Source organism: Geotrypetes seraphini, chromosome 10 (genome assembly GCF_902459505.1).
Source record: "Geotrypetes seraphini chromosome 10, aGeoSer1.1, whole genome shotgun sequence".
NCBI lineage: Eukaryota > Metazoa > Chordata > Amphibia > Gymnophiona > Dermophiidae > Geotrypetes > Geotrypetes seraphini.
The window spans coordinates 27,738,267-27,757,545 of record NC_047093.1 but is presented as its reverse complement, the minus strand read 5'-3'; the positions used below and the strand labels follow the sequence as shown (position 1 = coordinate 27,757,545).

The 19,279-nt window shown below is 41.6% G+C and overlaps 1 long non-coding RNA gene across 2 annotated transcripts in view; it reads right to left on the bottom strand.

Moving 5' to 3' along the window:
• Positions 1-2,204: 2,204 nt before the first annotated feature.
• Positions 2,205-19,279, bottom strand: part of LOC117367391 — an 85,014-nt gene continuing 67,939 nt past the window's right edge. The window contains exon 4 of one of the 2 annotated variants that reach the window (XR_004540760.1): positions 2,205-2,610. This is a non-coding gene — a long non-coding RNA (uncharacterized LOC117367391). The remainder of the gene's footprint in view (positions 2,611-19,279) is intronic. The other variant, XR_004540759.1, reaches the window with a different exon arrangement.

Genomic DNA, 19,279 nt, shown 5'->3' with positions numbered 1-19,279 from the left:
CTGATATTCAATGCCAGGGCAAGTCCCCGCAAGTTCTCTCCATATTCCTGCCCCATCCCTGCAAGCTCTGTCCTAATCTGTACCAGGCGCAAATACTTATGTGACTTTCCCTCACTCACTTTCCTATCAAAATATAGTCCTTCTGCAGCATTGAATATCTGGGTTTGTTTATATATTTAATTAAGGGTTTCTATACTGCACAATCTACCATAATAGGTTGTGTACAATTACACATACACATAAAAACATGCAAAAAAAATAAATTTAAAAATAATAATCTCTTTGTTAATTCTAAGGCTTCATGCAATAATTCTGGATTAGTTCCAAGGGTTTAGTGTGCTGAGCCAGAAATGAACTTGAAACTTGAATGTATTGTAAACCGCTTTGGACGAATCTCTTCATGAAAAGGCAGTTAATAAATCAAAATAAATAAATAAATACATTTTTGCTGTCCTAATTGTGGTTTCTTAGCCAATTAGTGGACTAATTATCCCTGCTAATTGGCTAAGTGCTGGCTCCACCCCTGAAGCGCCCCCAACCTAGCTGGTTAGGAAATGGGCAGATAGCTTTGATATTCAGTAGCATTACCCGCTTAGAGGAGTGGCCTAGTGGTTCGAACCCCTGTCTCAACACCCTGAGGTTGTGGGTTGAATCCCCAGGCAACACCTCTCCTTTTGACCCTGGGTAAGGTCACTTAATCCTCCATTGCCTCAGGAATAGTAGTTAGATTATGAGCCCACCAAGACAGATAGGGAGAGATACTTAAGAGTAGATATCCTGCAAATAGGATGGTTGGATAAGCTGGAGAGAGCTTGGACAGCAACTTCAGCATTTGAAACCTACGACAATACCAGGTGGACTTTACAGTCTATGACCCAGAAATATCACAGAAGAGACAAGTTAATTTAATCATGTATTTTTAATGGGTATAACCAATAGGCAGACTGGATGAATCGTTCAGGTCTTTATCTGCCGTCATTTACTATGTTACCTGGCAGAAACCCAAAGAGTAGCAACATTCCAGAGCTGAGATTGTGATGTCATAATGCCTCATTTCACCAATGTCAAAGATCCAACCACAATGGCTTGATTGTCCTATAGTTAGCTCATATAAGAACATATGAATTGCCATACTGGGACAGACCGAAGGTCCATCAAACCCAGTATTCTGTTTCTATCAGTGGCCAACCCAGGTCCCAAGTACCTGGCAGAAACTCAGAGTAGCAACATTCCTGAGCTGAGATTGTGATGTCATAATGCCTCATTCCACCAATGTCAAATGACAATGGCTTGATTGTCCTATAGTTAGCTCATATAAGAACATATGAATTGCCATACTGGGACAGACCGAAGGTCCATCAAACCCAGTATCCTGTTTCTAACAGTTGCCAACCCAGGTCTACAAGTACCTGGCAGTATAACAAAACAGTAAAGCAAGCTTTATGCTGCTTATCCTAGTAAAAGGCAGTGGATCTTCCCAAGTCCATTTTAATAATGATTTATGGACTTTTCTTTTAGGAAGTTATCCAAACAGTTTTTAAACTCTTCTCACAATGGGATCAAAGGTGATCATAGATTTGACATATCACTTTCTGTGGGTTTATATATATAATTCAGTTTATATATATATATAATTCATTTTCTATCCCGTTTTCCCCAAAGAGCTCAGAACGGGTTACAGGTTAAACATACATAATATGCAGTTAACAGGTTACGATTTGCACTAGATTTGCCATAATGAAAGTACAAGTTTACGATACAAGTTTTCATCCTAACTTGACACATACTAGGGTCTAAAACTATTATACATGATAAACAGTTTACAGGTTTCAATTTGCCATAAATATCCTTACAATGCCAGTTTTCTCCTAATTTGACTCATGTGTACAGGTTAAATTTGCCATGGTTACTGTGCAGGATTTTTCAATATAGTTTTCCTAATGTGACACATACCGGGATCTGACACCGATATACATTTTTTTGTATTTATTTATTTATTTATTTTTATTTCTTCCATTTGCGCATCGCACATACCTCTACAAGCTCTAGGCAACATTACAGAGGAAGGGGTTAGAAGAGGGTAGGGAGGGCTATGGAGGGCAGAAAAGAGTGGAGAGGAGAGAAGTATGTAGAATATTTCATAGAACTTCCTAACTTTACATTAAGAGCACCATCTATGTAAATGATATCTAAACGAATTAAAGTAATATGTAAAAAAGAATAGAAGGGAAGAACTGTTAAACAATAGAATTCAGTTAATAAAATGCCTCAGCATATATTTAATATTAAATATATATTAAATATATTTAATATATATTTAATATTAAATATATATTAAATAATCCCAATGGCAAAAGTCCAGACAGGACAGATATCAGCTCAGGCTTTCCAACTGCTGCAGCCCCGACTCATCGCTTCGAGGCAGAAGATGCGCAGAAATGGAACAATCCAGCGCCGGGCCGCACTGCTCTCGGTGGGCGGCGGATGCTCATGGGCAGCTCCCGAAGAATACAGCACTCTGCCTCCATTTCATAACTAGGAGGAGGAGTCCACGGCATGGTCCCACTTCACAGATCCGGAGACACCAAATGCAGGTAGGAAGGGCCTCTGCTGAAAATGAACCATTCCAGGCATTTAGGTTAGTATACAGTTATGCTGTAATTCTATAACTATCAAACTCCTCCTATCCAAGATGTTTTCTGACTCGCCTGAGTGAAAATTAAAAGAAAAAAGTACAGAACCCTGTAAAACTATGAATAAGGCAGATGAAAGGAACAAAATAAAGTAGAAACCAACAAAATAAAACTAAATAGAACTAAAAACTTAAAAATATAAGAGAGAGACACTAAAGCCCAGGTCTTACTCAGGCAATATTCTAGAACAGGGGTAGGGAACTCCGGTCCTCGAGAGCCGTATTCCAGTCGGGTTTTCAGGATTTCCCCAATGAATATGCATTTAGAGAATGACACGGTGACAAAATTCATCACCGTCCCCGTCCCCGCGGATAACCGCGGAAAATAATCCCATGTCATTTTCTAGTGTCTATTTCAACCTCGGTCCTTCTACACTAGCATTCTTCAAAGCAAAGCTTGCGGGTCAGTGGTTGTGGCCATTCATACTCTGATTCTTATGGGAGCCAAGGATAATGAAGCCATTGTGACATCACTGATGTGATTGGTTCTTAGGCACTGGTGGAATGAGGCATTATGACATCACAATATCTGCTCTGGATACCAGAGACTGTCATTCTGTAGTGTCTGTTTCAACCTCAGTCCTTCTACACCAGCATTCTTCAAAGCAAAGCTTGTGGGTCAGTGGTTGTGGCCATTCATACTCTGATTCTTTCCTCTCTCCTTAAAGAATGACATGAAGATGGTTTCCCGCGGTTATCCGCGGGGACGGGAACGGTGATGAATTTTGTCACCGTGTCATTCTCTATATGCATTGAAAGCAGTGCATGCAAATAGATCTCATGCATATTCTTTGGGGAAATCCTGAAAACCTGACTGGAATATGGCTCTTGAGGACCGGAGTTCCCTACCCCTGTTCTAGAACATTTCATCGGTCGTGGTGAAGAGATCTGTTTTTATCGCTTTCCTAAAGTTGAGGAGTCCTTCAAGGGATCAGATCTGTGGGGGCAGTTGATTGCAGTGGCTCGGTATGGCGCGGGAGTAGGAACGTCATTTGGCGGTTTGCAGTTGAAGGGCACAACCAGGGGGTGTTATGAGGCGTATTTCATCCTGGGAAGCGGAGGGACTTGTTCGGCACTTACAGAGGATTATACAATCTAGTACAGTGCTCTGTAAACATGCTTTAGCATCTTTCTCAAAATATAAAAACAGTATTGTCAATTGTAATACACAGTATCATTCTTGTATGCATTAGCACTCAGATATAAAAGAGATAGTGAGACTTAAAATATTATTAAGAACATAAGAAATGCCTGCACCAGATCAGACCTGGGGTCCATCCAGTCCGGTGATCCGCACACGCGGAGGCTCAGCCAGGCGTACCCTGGTGCATACATTAGTCACTCGTATCCCTCAATGTGTCCTGCAAGAAGATGTGCGTCCAATTTTCCCTTAAATCCTAGAATGGTAGTTTCTTCCACCATCAAGTTTCAAGTTTCAAGTTTATTTGAATTTGATAGTTCGCTTATTAAATACTGAGCGAATTACATAATAAAAAAGTTTTAGCATAAGGCAATGAGACAAGTTAATTTAACATAAATAATTTCAAGGGGCTGTGACAAACTGACAGTACAGACGTACTAATATACACGTAGGAAAGAACATTAGGAAATAAAAGTTACATTTTGCTGTTTCCCGGAGGGAAGAAAGTGGATATGTGATAGGTAGGGTAGAACATTAGGTTAGGGAAAGAGGTAAGAGAAGATTTAGTCAGTTTAGTACTTCACGGAGAGAGTCGTTCTAAAGATTAAATGAGACTTTAAAAAGAAATGTTTTTAAATTAGTTTTAAATGAGTTAAGATCTTTTATTTCTCTAATATATAGCGGGAGATTATTCCATATAAGAGGAGCCATGACGGAAAAGATGTCGTGGCGTCTTGTTCCTATTATTTTCAGTGATGGGACCATTAATAGCCCTTGTGTGTTAGACCGAAGCGAACGATTTGAAATGTGAGGAATTAAAAGTCGATCTATAAACTGTGGTTCATTAGTAGATATTGTTTTATGTACTAATAATGCTATTTTATATGTTATTCGTTGATTGATAGGTAACCAATGAGATTCTATCAAATAGGGGGTTACATGATCGTATTTCTTCCCTTGGTGAATTATTTTGATTGCAATGTTTTGTATTATTTGTAAGCGTCTTTGATCCTTGTGAGTGATATTCATAAGAAGTGAATTACAATAATCTAATTTGGATATTATGAGGGAATGTAATAAGATGTTTAGGGATTTTGGTTCCAGATATTTCGACTCTCTTTCGGGAGAGAGTTCCAGGCGTTCACCACTCGCTGTGTGAAGCAGAACTTTCTGACATTCGTCCTGGCCGTGTCCCCTCTCAGCTTCAGTCCATGACCTCTGGTCCGAGTCTGGGTCACATTCGCCAATGTGAATAAAGCTATTTCTTGCTCTCCATCCTTTCCCCCTGCTGGTGAGTGAGCTTGCTCCATTTTGTCGATTCCTTTTAGCAATTTAAAAGTCTCTATCAGATCCCCTCTCAGTCTTCTCTTCTCAAGGGTGAATAATCCCAGTTTTCTGAGGCGATCCTTGTAGCTCAAGTTTTTATAATTTTTCTTTGCACATACAATGTTTATAAGGACTCAAAATATATCAAAATGTAACATAAGAACATAAGCAATGCCATACCGGAGCAGACCAAAGATCCATCAAGCCCAGTATCCTGTTTCCGAAAGTGGCCAACCCAGGTCCCAAGTAAATGGCAGAAACCCAGATAGTAGCAACATTCCAGAGCTGAGATTTTGATGTCATAATGCTTCATTCTACCAATGCCTAAGAGCCAACCTCATCAGTGATGTCAAAATGGCTTGATTGCCCTATACTTGGCTCTCATAAAAACATAGATCATAAGCATTGCCATACCAGGACAGAACGAAGGTCGATCAAGCCCAGCATTCTGCTTCCAACAGTGGTCAACCCAGGTCCCAAGTAGTAAAATAGATTTTATGCTGCTTATCCTAGGATTAAGCAATGGATTTTCCCAAGTCATCTCAATAATGGCCTATGGACTTCTCTTTTAGGAAATTATGCAAACCTTTTTTTTTAAACCCTGCTAAGCTAACTGATTTCACTACATACTCTGGCAACAAATTCCAGAGTTTAATTCCACGTTGTGTGAAGAAATATTTTCTCTGATTTGTTTTAAATCTACTACTTAGTAGCTTCATCGTATACCCCCTAGTCCTAGTATTTTTTTGAAAGAGTACAAAGCGATTTACATCTACCCTTTCAACTTCACTCGGTCTTTCATGAATCTCTATCATATCACCCCTGAGCCATCTCTTCTCCAAGCTGAAGAACTCTAGCTGCTTTAGCCTTTCATCTTAAGGAAGTCGTCCCGTTCCTTTTATCGTTTTCGCCGCCCCTCTAATTCTGCTATATCTTTTTTTGAGATATGGTGACCAGAATTGCACTTATCTCAAATAGAGGAAAGATAGATGTAATTTAACAGCCAATGGTTCCTCAGCACTGAAGATCAGAATGGATGAATCATATACAGTACTGAATGACACACATATTTATTGAAAACAATGGGATTAACAAACAAATAAATGTATCATATCAAACTGCATACATCCAAATATTCCTTCCTTAAATGAACAGCATGAGTAATATTATTTGCATGCCTAATTGCTAAAGACAATGGCAATGTTAATTTGACAGGACATGATATTTACATCCAGCCCTGTGTATTTCACTTACTGTAATATATAACTGTGCCATTTCCTCCATGCCTGTGTGTTAACTTTCCAAACTCATTCTTAAAGTAATGATTCATCTCGGGCAGTCATGAGGATGAATCAGTTGAACACGGGTGCTTACATATTTGGGTCGATATACAAAGCCATTTAACCAGCTGGAAACAGCTCCTATTTGGGGCTAACTGCCAATTTTCAGTGGCATTTTAATAATCGGCACCACTGATAATACATAGTAACATAGTAGATGATGGCAGATATAAACCCGAATGGTCCATCCAGTCTGCCCAACCTGATTCAATTTCAATAATAGCAGCCTAGTGGTTAGGACTGCAGAATCAGCACCCTGAGGTTGCAGGTTGAAGCTCAGCGCTGCTCCCTGTGACCCTGGGCAGGTCACTTACCCCCTTTTTTACAAACGCGTGGCGCGAGTTTTAGCGGCGGTCATAGGAATTCTATGAGCATCGGAACAGTTACCGCCGCTGCCAGCACTAAAACCCACGCTTACGCGTTAATAAAAGTGTGTGTGTGGGGGGGAGGGTTTAATGATATACACAATAAAGATGGTAAGTGAGACCCACTGGAACAACTCCAAAATAGCAAAAAGATCCCACTGTTCAAAGCATAAAGTGTAAAACAAGGTGAGGAAAAGGATCTTGGAAACCCGCTTGGGAATAAACCTCAGCCACGTCTGACAAGGTTCCATGTTTCATTCATTGATCCTGAAAAACCTCCCCCTTCCTTTTCTATTCTATTTCTTATGATTCTTTTTTACTTTTAATATTAATTTTTATATAAAATCTTCTCCACTGAGTCTTCTCTTAAAATTATATTCATTTGAATTACTGTTCAATGGATCTTCAAAATTTACAAGTTTTTTAAAAAAACTGACTCGGGCCGCCGCGGTTGACATCCGTCTCTGGGGGGGGGGGAGGAAGAGAGAAAGCGGAGAGGCAGTGGTGCGCGAGGAAGAGAGAGAGCGGAGAGGCGGCGACGGCAAAGTTAGTGTAAGGGAGACGCTGCGTCTTTCAACAGGGAGCAAGACAGAGCGTAAGCCGCGCATGCGCACTCCCTATGTGTCGCTACAGCTCACGGAAAACCGGCACATACATAAGAAGTGCGCATGCGCGGCCTAGCGTTTTATTATATTAGATGATAGCCAGTGGGATTACAAAAAAAATTAGATTCTACACGTTCCAATAAGCGTTGGCATTGCAAATTAGACATCGGAACGTTAGATCATCTCTTATTTCATTGTCCTGTAATACTCGGGTTCTGGAAATCCATATGGAATAAAATAATGTCTATTCTTGAAGTTCACATTCCGTTATCATATGGAATTATACTATTTGGTACTTCAATTATGAATAGGAGTCTGCTTAATAATTCCAAGGATAAACTTATTCTTATTATGATAGGAGTGGCCTTACCAATGATTACTAGGAATTGGCAGCAATGGAATAGGCTAAACATGTCGTTTTGGTGGGAGACTTTATGCTTGTATTACCGATATGAAAAATGCTTGCAGAAAAAGTGAATGAATTCTAGAAATTCCTAGGAATCTGGGGTCGATTAGATTCATTTGTTAAATAGCTTTAGAGATATTCTTAAACCTGCCAAACTAAAGGTTTCCTATCTACAAATCCAGAGAGGGAGGTGGGGGAGAGGAAGGGGGGTTGCTTATTTTGTGTTTCATGTATAGTACATAAGTGCTTTTAAGGAATGTTATTGAATGTTATTTTATTGCACTTTCTGTAAGATGTTTGTACAAAACCAATAAACAGTTTAAAAAAAAAAAAATTGATATCCCACCAAATCAGATTTCAAGGCGGTTTACATATTTAAAACAATAGGAGATACATAAAATGATTTAAAAAAAAGACAAATACACGCAGTACAAATAAACACAAGTCATGGACAAACAGGAGCAATAGGAAAAGGGAAGAACTACAATATTTGGGTAGTAAAGAAGGGAAGAACGAAGGGGCCGGGAAACATAAGGCCGGCATTGGTTCTGGTAGAAAGTGAGGGCAGCATCCTTAAAAGGACGCTCATAAGTCAAAGGCGTCTTTGAACAGGAATGTCTTCAAATTTGATTTGAAGATGGCAAAGGATGTAATTTGGAGCTGAATTCCACAACGTAGGGGCAGCCACTGAGAAAATGTGAGTTCGCATAATGTTGAGGTGTTTTAAAGATGGGACCGAAAGCAGATTTGGATTAATAGAACGGAGGCAGCGTTGAGAAGAGTGTGGAACTAAGGGCTCCTTTTACAAAGGTGCGCTAAGCGTTTTCGCGCACGCTAGCCACGCGCTAAACCAAAGGTATCAAAGTCCCTCCTCGAGGGCCGCAATCCAGTCGGGGTTTCAGGATTCCCCCCCCCCCCAATGAATATGCATGAGATCTATTTGCATGCACTGCTTTCATTGTATGCTAATAGATCTCATGCATATTCATTGGGGGAAATCCTGAAAGCCCGACTGGATTGCGGCCCTCGAGGAGGGACTTTGACACCCCTGCGCTAAACGCTAATGCGTGCATGTTAGTCTATGGATGCGTTAGCGGTTAGAGCACATGTATATTTAGCGCACGCTAAAATGCATGGCACACCTTACCACCCTCTTCTACGAAACCGCATACAAACATTTTAAAACAAATCATTTTCTCCCCCCCTTCCCATAATTAGTAATAATTAGAAATATATACTTATAACTATAGTTTCCATTACTATACATAATATTACTATCCTCCCTCCCACCCTGGATGTGCAAGGAAGTAATCTAATAAGAAAAAGTACGTCAGCTAATGTGACCCTATATATGTAGTCAATGGACTCCACACCTTATTGAATGCATTACTATGTCCTAAACATTCAGAGGGGCATAATCGAAAGGGACGTCTAAGTCCGTTTACGTCCATCTCGCAAGTCGTCCAAAGTTAAAAAGAGCCTAAGACACATTTTCAAAAGAGACGTCCAACTTTTTTTGACTTTCGAAAATCTTCTAATTATACGTCCTGCGGATCTGATCGTTCAAGCCGCTAAGTCGTCCATCTTTATACCACATTTCCGTCCAACTTTCCGTCCAAGTCCAAAACGCCTAGAACAAGCCCTGTTGGACGTGGGAAGAGTCTGCAAAGTGATGGACTGCACACCCAGGCATGCCACCTAAATAGTGGGGTACCTTACAGGACACTGCTGTGAACTTCACAAAAAGAGTGCCATGGCTTCTCCCACGTCCCGCCCAACTCCTGTCCTCGACACGCCTCCCGAAACACCCCGTTTAGCTTTGGACGTTGAGCGGCACTATGAAGGCCTAGGTCATTTACAAATACGTCCAAAATCCGGTTTTATTATCGGTACTTGGACGTTTTTGAGAATTGTTCATCCAAGTGCCGACTTAGGCCGGTGTTTTGTTGTTTTTCTCTTTTGATTATGAGCCCCTCAGCGTTCATTCTCTCATACTTATAAGTTGAACATAAGTTTGCCCACCAAACTGTGTAATTAAGTCTATCGCAATTCATCCGGTTGCGTGTAACCATCTGAACAGCTATTCCTGTCATTATTAAGAAGAGCCGGCTTTTATACCGATCCAAAGATGGTTTAAGATGTAATATAGTGCCACAAATTATTGCTTCATAAGTTAACGGACTTGATGCCTCAAGTACAAGATTAATTTGTCCCCAAATTGACTTCCAAAAATTAAATATCAATGGACAATAGAACAACAGATGATCCAAGGTCCCTATGTTAACATGACAATGCCAGCATCTATTAGACTTAGAACATGCTTTTCCACTGTGCTAAAGTTCGTTCCTTTTGGACATGCATTTGGGACACCATAAAGTCTATTACCAATTGTTCAGAAGAAATTTCCTTTGACATTATAATTCTCCGATCTCAACACCCTTGTTTTACACAGTCTAACTGTCCTCCTAAACTCATTGATGCAATGTTTGTGACTGCCCTTATGCACATCTTGAAAAATTGGAAGTCCTCTTCATTACTAAACTATACCTTTTGGTGGAATTCTTTGAGCATGTATCATAAATTTGAATCATATGCTTATGAAAAGAAAAATATAATTCGAGTTTCCAAAAGTTTGACACAATGTAAATCACCCTGGAAATTCCTGGACTCATATGTTCAATCTATTTCATAGACACTCCTGTCTTCTTCTTCTTCTTCTTCCTCTTCTTTTTCTTTACCTTCATCTTTTTCCTCATTTTATTCTTTTTCTTTCTTCCTTCAATTTCTCTTTCCTCTTATCTTTTCTTTTATTATCTTTTCATGAACAGTCCTAGTACTTTAGATCTTTTAAAACGATTCAATTCTACATTGCACAATATAACTGAATATTTGTTATACTAAATGTTTTGTTTTATTTTTTGATACCCTGTACTTGAACTGTTTCTTATATTTTTTCAAAAAACTCAATAAAAAATATTGAACTTAAAAAAAAAAAAGAACTGTCTATCTTTTGTAAATGAACTGGTGTCCAAAAAATCCTTTGTAACAAGAAAAACCAAGTTTGTCTCACAGATGCTGACGCTGTACATTTTAACCTCCAAGTCCAAATTCGTGGCCATCGAGATGCAGAAATATACTGTTTTATCTCGATGCTCAAATGTCTCTAAGACTATTTTTTGGTTTTTTATTCAATATATACATTTTCTTATTAACTTTTGCGCACGCTTGAACGAGTATCCTCTGGAGCATGGAAAGAGCTGCAGTCTGGCGCTCTTTGCCAAGGACTCTTGCTGTGTTGGTTGGGTTGGATAAAGTTTTGACAATAAGAACATAAGAACATAAGAACATAAGAAATGCCTAGGTAGCGATTTTCCTACATCTCTGTGAAGAGAGGCTCTTTCATGGCGCCGTAGCCTGGTAGAAGCAGTTTCCAATGGAGCTGAAAGTTTGAAGGAGCAGGAGCCACCCCACCCCCACAAAAAAAAAACCCAACAACAACAACAATTAAAAACTAAAGAAAAAGCAACCCGTAGGATGACATTTCTTTCAATTAATTAAAGCTACTTCATCAAGCCATCACGTTGCGTCTTTCAACATCCTGAATCACGCCCAGTAGCAAACAAAGCTACAATCAGAAAGTTTACTTCCTCTTTCCATAATGCTCATTTATAGGACTGACTAATGTTAATGTCTCTCTCAAAAGAAACAAACAGGAGACAGGATTTCAGGGATTGATTTATGTCCTTGGCAAGTGATATACCTTATATAATACCGCTTCAATATCACTTTTTGGCATGAAGGTGAGCCACAAGATTGTCCAGATATGGAACATAGGGTGCAAATCCTGAATTCCATGAGAGGTAGGGATGAAATAATACCGTCTCAGTACTTTTTGTTATCTGAGCTGGCAGTGTCCTAATTCCCTTACCCCAGCGGTCTCAAACTCGTGGAGGGGTATAATCAAAAGATACATCTAAGTCTGTTTTGGGCCTAAGTTGCTAGTCGCCCAAAGTCTATTATCGAAAAATACATCCAAAATATTTTTTCAAAAATCGTCTAACTGTACGTTCCGCCGTCTGATTGTCCAGACTGCTAAGTCGTCTATCTTTATACCCCATTTTCGTCCAAAAATTTGTCCAAAACAAAAACACCTAGAAAAAGAACTGTTGGATGTGGGAGGGGTCAGCAAAGTGATGGAATAGATACCCAGACATGGCAAAAGAGTAGTGGGGCACTTTACAGGGTACTGCTATGAACTTCACAAAAAGGGTGCAACATAAACATCTCACCAGAACTCCCTTAAAGGTAATGGGACCATATTTCCTGTTTTTAGGTCCCCTGTCCCGTTGTCCCCATGCACAAGTTCAGGACGCCAAAATGTCCCGTTTTCAGAGACAGCATACTGAAGCTGTGCGTCGGAACATTGGGACAGGCATTCGCTTCCCCTCCCTCCCTGCCCCGCCAAAGCCAGCTTGCCTGTCTGCCTCCCTCCCTCCAGCGCCGATTCAACCCCCACTTTGGGCTGCCGCTGCTGCTGCCCGCTGCTGCTTCCCACCCGCTGCCCGCTGCAACTGAAGGAAAGGAAGGTCCAGGCAGCAACTGGCTGGCCTGGAACTTCCTCTCCGACGTCAGAATTGACGTCGGTAAGAAGGCTGTTGGGCCAGAGCCTAGACCTTCCTTACCTTCAGTTGCAGCAGCAGTGGGCTGGAAGCAGCAATGGAGGCTGGTCCTGGGGGGGGCAGTTTGAATCGGTGGTAGGCCAAGCTTCAGTGCTGGAGGGAGGGAGGCAGACAGGCAGGCTGGCAGTGGCGCAGCAGGGAGGGAGGGACGTAGGCTGGCTAGCTGGCTTCGGGGGAAGGAGTGGGACAAAGGCTGGAAGGCAGTGAGGGGGACATAGGAAGAAGGGAGGGAGGAAGGAAGGAGAGAAAGAGGCAGAGAAATGGGGGGGGGCTGTAAGCAGAAGAAAGTCTAGGGAAAGAAAGGCCTAGACCAAAGGGGAAAGACAGGAGGCGGATGCAGGACTATGCGAGGTGCAGATAGAGGGGGAAATATCCTGAGCAAGAGCATAAGAACATAAGAATAGTCTTAATGGGTCAGACCAATGGTCCATCAAGCCCAATAACTCATCCTCATGGTGGCCAATCCAGGTCACTAGTACCTGGCAAAAACTCAAAGCGTAGCAACATTCTATTCTACTGATCCAGGGCAAGCAGTGGCTTTCCCCATGTCTTTCTCAATAACAGACTATGGACTTTTCCTCCAGGAACTTGTCCAAACCTTTCTTAAAAGCAGCTACGCTATCCGCTCTTATCACATCCTCTGGCAATGTGTTTCAGCCCTTAACTATTCTCTGAGTGAGAAAATATTTCCTCCTATTGGTTTTAAAAGTATTTCTCTGTAACTTCATTGAGTGTCCCCTAGTCTTTGTAATTTTTGATGGAGTGATAAATCAATCCACTTGTACCCATTCTATTCCACTCAGGATTTAGGAGACTTCAAGCACATCTCCCCTCAGCTGTCTCTATCCCAAGTTGAAGATCCCTAACTTTTTAAATCTTTCTTGAGATAAAGAGACCAGAATTGAACGCAATACTCCAGATGAGGTTATACCATGGAGCGATACAGAGGCATTATAACATTCTTAGTCTTGTTAACCATCCTTTTTTTAATAATTCCCAGCATCTTGTTTGCTTGTTTGGCCGCCGCCATACATTGAGTGGAAGGTTTCATCGTATTCATGTTTCAAGTTCCTTATTTTGGGAGAAAACCAAGGTGCTGTATGTGTACAGCGAATAACCTTTTCCTTCAAAGGTGCACTATTGTTCTAACAAGATTCCAAAGATGTATACCACTTATCCACTGCTTCACTAATATCAAGAGATTCTAATTGAATTGAACTGTTGAAGCCATTTCGATTTCAGTTGTATCAAATCAATTTCTTCCCTAATAAAAAGAGAATGGTTCGCTCCCATCTTGTCAATTACCCTATCAACCGGGATGCTAAACAAGAGAACATAGTGATCTGACCATGGGACTAAATGGGGGCGGTCTACCACAATAGACCACTCTTATAAAGCGGAGCTTAGTGTCAACTGCAAATTTAATCACCTCACTCATCGTTCCAATTTCCAGACCATTTATAAATAAGTTAAATAGCACTGGTCCCGGTTCATAGTCAGTGTTGCGCAAGACACCAGCATGCCAACAATCCAGCGCTGTCAATTTAGCGCACGAAAGAAGCGTGAAGCCACCGAAAAACTTATTTTTAAAGAGCTCTGACGGGGTATGTGGGAGGAACCCCCCCATTTTAATGGATAGTGTTCATGCTGCTGTGGGGGGGGGGGGTTGGGAGGTGCAACCCCCAACATTGTAGAGAAAATGGAACTTTTTCTGATTTTTTCTGGAATTGTTACGTTTTCTCTATAATGTGGGGGGTTGCACCCCCCCACCCCCCCAACGGTAGCGTGAACACTATGCATTAAAGTAGGGGGGTTTCCCCCCCATACTCCCCGTCAGAGCTCTTTATAAATAATGTTTTTTGGCGGCTTTCGGCGGCACGCTTCTTTCTTCCGCTGAACTGTCAGCGCTGGATTGTCGGCGCGCTGGTGTCTTGCGCGACACTGACTATGAACCGGGACCAGTGCTATTTAACTTCTTTATAAATGACCTGGAAATTGGAACGATGAGTGAGGTGATTAAATTTGCAAATGACACTAAGCTCCGTTTTATGAGTGGTCTATTGTGGTCTATTGTGCGCGATTATCCCGTCACCCCGGTCCCAGTACAGACCCCTGCGGCACTCCACTGTTTACTCTCCTCCATTGAGAAAAATTACCATTTAACCCTACCCTCTGTTTTCTATCCAATAACCAATTCCTAATCCACAACTGAACTTTGCCTCCTATCCCATGACTCTTTAGTTTTCTCAGGAGCCTCTTATGAAGAACTTTGTCAAAAGCTTTCTGAAAATCTAGATACACTATATCAATATCAACCAAGCTCAGCTTTATCCACATGTGTATTCAGGGCAGGATTAATTCGTTGAGGGCCCCTAGGCACACAAGTACACTGGGTCCCCTGCCCCGCCCCACCCCACCATGCGCCCAGGTGGAAACAGGAAGCTGCATCAGAGGGAATTACGTTGCCTTTCTTACCCGCATTGTTTGCTTGTCTTACTTTCCATCTATGGGGGGGGGGGGGAGAGGCCCATCGCCGTTTGGAAAAAACAATGTTGATGCCCTCCTTCATCGGGCCCCCCCTTGACCATTTCAGGCCCTAGGCACATGCCTACTTGGCCTATTGGTTAATCCTGCCCTGTGTGTATTCACACCTTCAAAGAAGTCAAGCAAATTGGTGAGGCAAGATCTCCCTTGGCTGAACCCACGCTGACTGTGTCATTAAATCATGTTTGTCTACATCAGTGGTTCCCAACCCTGTCCTGGAGGAACACCAGGCCAATTGGGTTTTCAGGCTAGCCCTAATGAATATGCATGAAGCAAATTTGCATGCCTATCACTTCCATCATATGCAAATCTCTCTCATGCATATTCATTAGGGCTAGCCTGAAAACCCGATTGGCCTGGTGTTCCTCCAGGACAGGGTTGGGAATCACTGGTCTACATGTTTCACAATTTTATTTTTTATAATTGTTTCCACCATTTTGCCTAGCACTGAAGGCAAGCTTACCGGTCTGTAATTTCCCAGATTTTAATTACACGTTGCGTGAAGAAATATTTTCTCTGGTTTGTTTTAAGTCTACTACGCAGTAGCTTCATCGCATGCCCCCTGGTCCTAGTATTTTTGGAAAGAGTGAACAAGCGATTCACATCTACCCTTCCCATTCCACTCAGTATTTTATGAATTTCTATCGTATCACCTCTGAGCCGTCTCTTCTCCAAGCTGAAGAGCCCTAGCCAATTTAGCCTTTCTCCATAGGGAAGACATCCCATTGCTTTTATCCTGCCTCCCCCCTCACCCCAGCAAACATCAGGGATTAATCTCAAATAAAATTGAAGTCTGAGCAAACAAATGATAAAATCAGAACATAACAAAATGGGTTTGTTCAAAATAAGTATACACTTCAAGGGAAAGACACCTTGAATTTCTGAGGTCTCTTTCCCTCGAAATATACTTATTCTGAGCAAACTGATTTTGTCATACTTTGGTAGATGCCAGAGGGGTTGGGGGGATCCATGGAGGTCCTACTATTTTGGAAAAAGACCACAGTTAAGGTGTGGGAAGTTCCGCTATTTTGAAAGAGGGATCAGGGTGGGAAACGGGGAGGGTCTTGTGTTTGAAAAGGGATCACTGTATTCGAAGAGGTCCTATTGTTTTGGAAATGGGATGGGGGGACAGATTTGCAGGGAGTACCATAATTATGAAGATATCATGGAGGGGGGATTATAGGAGAGAGGATAACAGGGAGTGGGGTGCAGGGGGGACCTCATTATTTTGTAATTGGGGGGGGGAGGGTGCATTGTTTTTTACACATCATCCCCACGCAAGGCTTCTGAAGAAACTACAAAGCCATGGAATAGAAGGAGATATACTAAGATGGATAGGCAAATGGTTGGAAAACAGATTGCAGAGGGTGGGCATAAATGGGAAGTTCTCGGACTGGGAAGAGGTGACGAGCGGTGTACCCCAGGGATCGGTTCTTGGGCCCATCTTGTTCAATATCTTCATAAACGACCTAGAAGATGAAACAACAAGTAATTTAATCAAGTTTGCAGACGACACAAAACTATGTTGGGTAGTTGGGTCACAAAAGGACAGAGAAGAACTTCAGAGAGATTTGAACCAGCTAGAGAAATGGGCAGAAAAGTGGCAGATGAAGTTTAACATAGAAAAATGCAAAGTGATGCACCTGGGTAAGAAAAACAAGGAACATGAATATAAAATGTTAGGTGTGACACTGGGCAAGACCGAACAAGAAAGGGACCTGGGGGTACTGATAGACAGGACCCTGAAGCCGTCGGCTCAATGCGCAGCGGCAGCAAAGAAAGCAAATAGGATGTTGGGCATGATAAAGAAGGGAATCACAAGTAGATCGGCGGACATCATAATGCCGCTTTACAGAGCAATGGTCAGACCACACTTGGAATACTGTGTCCAACACTGGTCTCCCTACCTAAAGAAGGATATAACCCTACTGGAGAGGGTGCAAAGGCGAGCCACGAAGCTAGTTAAAGGTATCGAGAATTTGAGCTACAAAGAACGCCTCAGAAAACTGGGATTGTTCACCCTCGAGAAGAGAAGACTGCGAGAAGACATGATAGAGACTTTTAAAATACTAAAAAGATTTGACAAAATAGAGCAAGAAACATCGTTATTCACATTGTCAAATGTGACTCGGACAAGAGGTCATGGACTGAAACTGAGGGGCACCAGGCCCAGGACAAATATTAAGAAGTTCTGTTTCGCACAACGAGTGGTGGACGCTTGGAACGCTCTCCCTGAGGAGGTCATGATGGAGACCAGTATTCTGGGATTCAAGAGCAAGTTGGATGCACACCTTCTGGCAAATCACATTGGGGGATACGAGTAAACAAGGTTTCTCAGCAGGGAACACCTGGCTTGGCCTCCGCGGGTGCAGGTCGCCAGACTGGATGGACCTAGAGTCTGATCCGGCAAAGCCATTTCTTATGTTCTTATCAGCTCCTTTATCTTCATTCGCAGGAGTATCAACTTGCATGTTAGAGAATTGTGCTTGACCTCAAGAGATGTTATTAAATTTAAATTAATAATGCAGCTTGCAAAATTTAATGTAAGCTTCATTATTCATTTGGCTTGATAAAGAACTGCTTTGCGTGCATTTGCATATCACACGGCTCATTATTTTTAGCATACATTGGTGGGGCCGGCCCAAGGGTATCTGATGCCATAGATGAAACCTCAGACATATATCATTGCTATACTCCCTATTTATTTTATTTATTTAAATTTTTTCTATACCGCTTAAGAACTAAGTTAAAACAAACATAATATTTGCGACAAACTAAAATCTTAAAATCAACAGGGAAGAACTATCTTTGCTTTTCCAAGGGACTGTTAAAAGTCATAAGAATGACGTGACAAACAATTGGGTTTTTAACTGTTTCTTGAATTGAAACCGATCAATACATCATCACCGTTGACCCACCAAAGCATTCCACATTGTAACACCAGCTATACAGATTGCTCTGGTGTCTGCATGGTAACCTTGCTTCCTTGAGGTTAATAGATTTTTATTTTCAGATCGTGAGGATCTGCCTGGTTTATACTTCTCAATGACTTGTTGAAAATACCACGGTGTTTGACGATAAACAGTTTGATGGATCACAGAAATAACCTTGTGTTGTACTCAAAATAAAACTAGTAACCAGTGTAATTTCTTCAAAATTGGTGTCATATGTGTCATCCTATCTACACCCAAAATTAACCTGGCGGCAGCATTTTGTATCAATTGTAACGCTCTTCCTCTTGTCTTGGAAATTCCAAGATAGAGTGTGTCGCAATAGTCTAACCTCGACAAAACCATCCCTTGTACAACAGTTCTAAAATCATAGGTCAAGATCAATGGTTTATGGTGATGAAGAATATGAAGTTGACCAAAACATGCCTTTACAAGTCTTGACAATCTATAATTTCATAGTTAAATCTGGGTCCAAAACAGCCCCAAAACTGCATTTCCTTCTTAATAGGTAATGTCACCTAACATAAGAACATAAGCATCGCCTCTGCCGAGTCAGACCACAGGTCCATCGTGCCCAGCAGTCTGCTCCCGCGGTGGCCCCCCAGGTCAGTGACCTGCAAATGATCCTCTTTTGAATACATTTTGACCTGTATAGTACCCCCTCTATCTATATCCCTCAATCCCCTTTTCCTTCAGGAACCTATCCAACCCCTTCTTGAAACCCAAAATCGTACTCTGCTCTACCACCTCCTCTGGAAGTGCATTCCAGGCATCCACCACCCTCTGAGTGAAGAAGAACTTCCTAGCGTTTGTTCTGAATCTGTCTCCCTTCAATTTTCTTGAGTGCCCTCTTGTCCTTGTTTCCCCTGCCAGTCTGAAGAATCTGTCCCTCTCTACCCTCTCTATACCTTTTATGATCTTGTAAGTTTCTATCATGTCCCCTCTAAGTCTCCTTTTTTCCAGGGAAAAGAGCCCCAGTTTCTCCAGTCTCTCGTCATATGGAAGGTTTTCCATGCCTTTTATCATTTTCGTTGCTCTTCTTTGGACTCTCTCAAGTGTCGCCATATCTTTCTTAAGGTACGGCGACCAGAATTGAACGCAGTACTCCAGATGAGGGCGCACCATCGCCCGATATAACGGCAAGATAACTTCTTTGGCTCTGGTAGTGATTCCTTTTTTGATAATGCCCAGCATTCTGTTCGCCTTCTTTGAGGTCTCTAATACTCATAA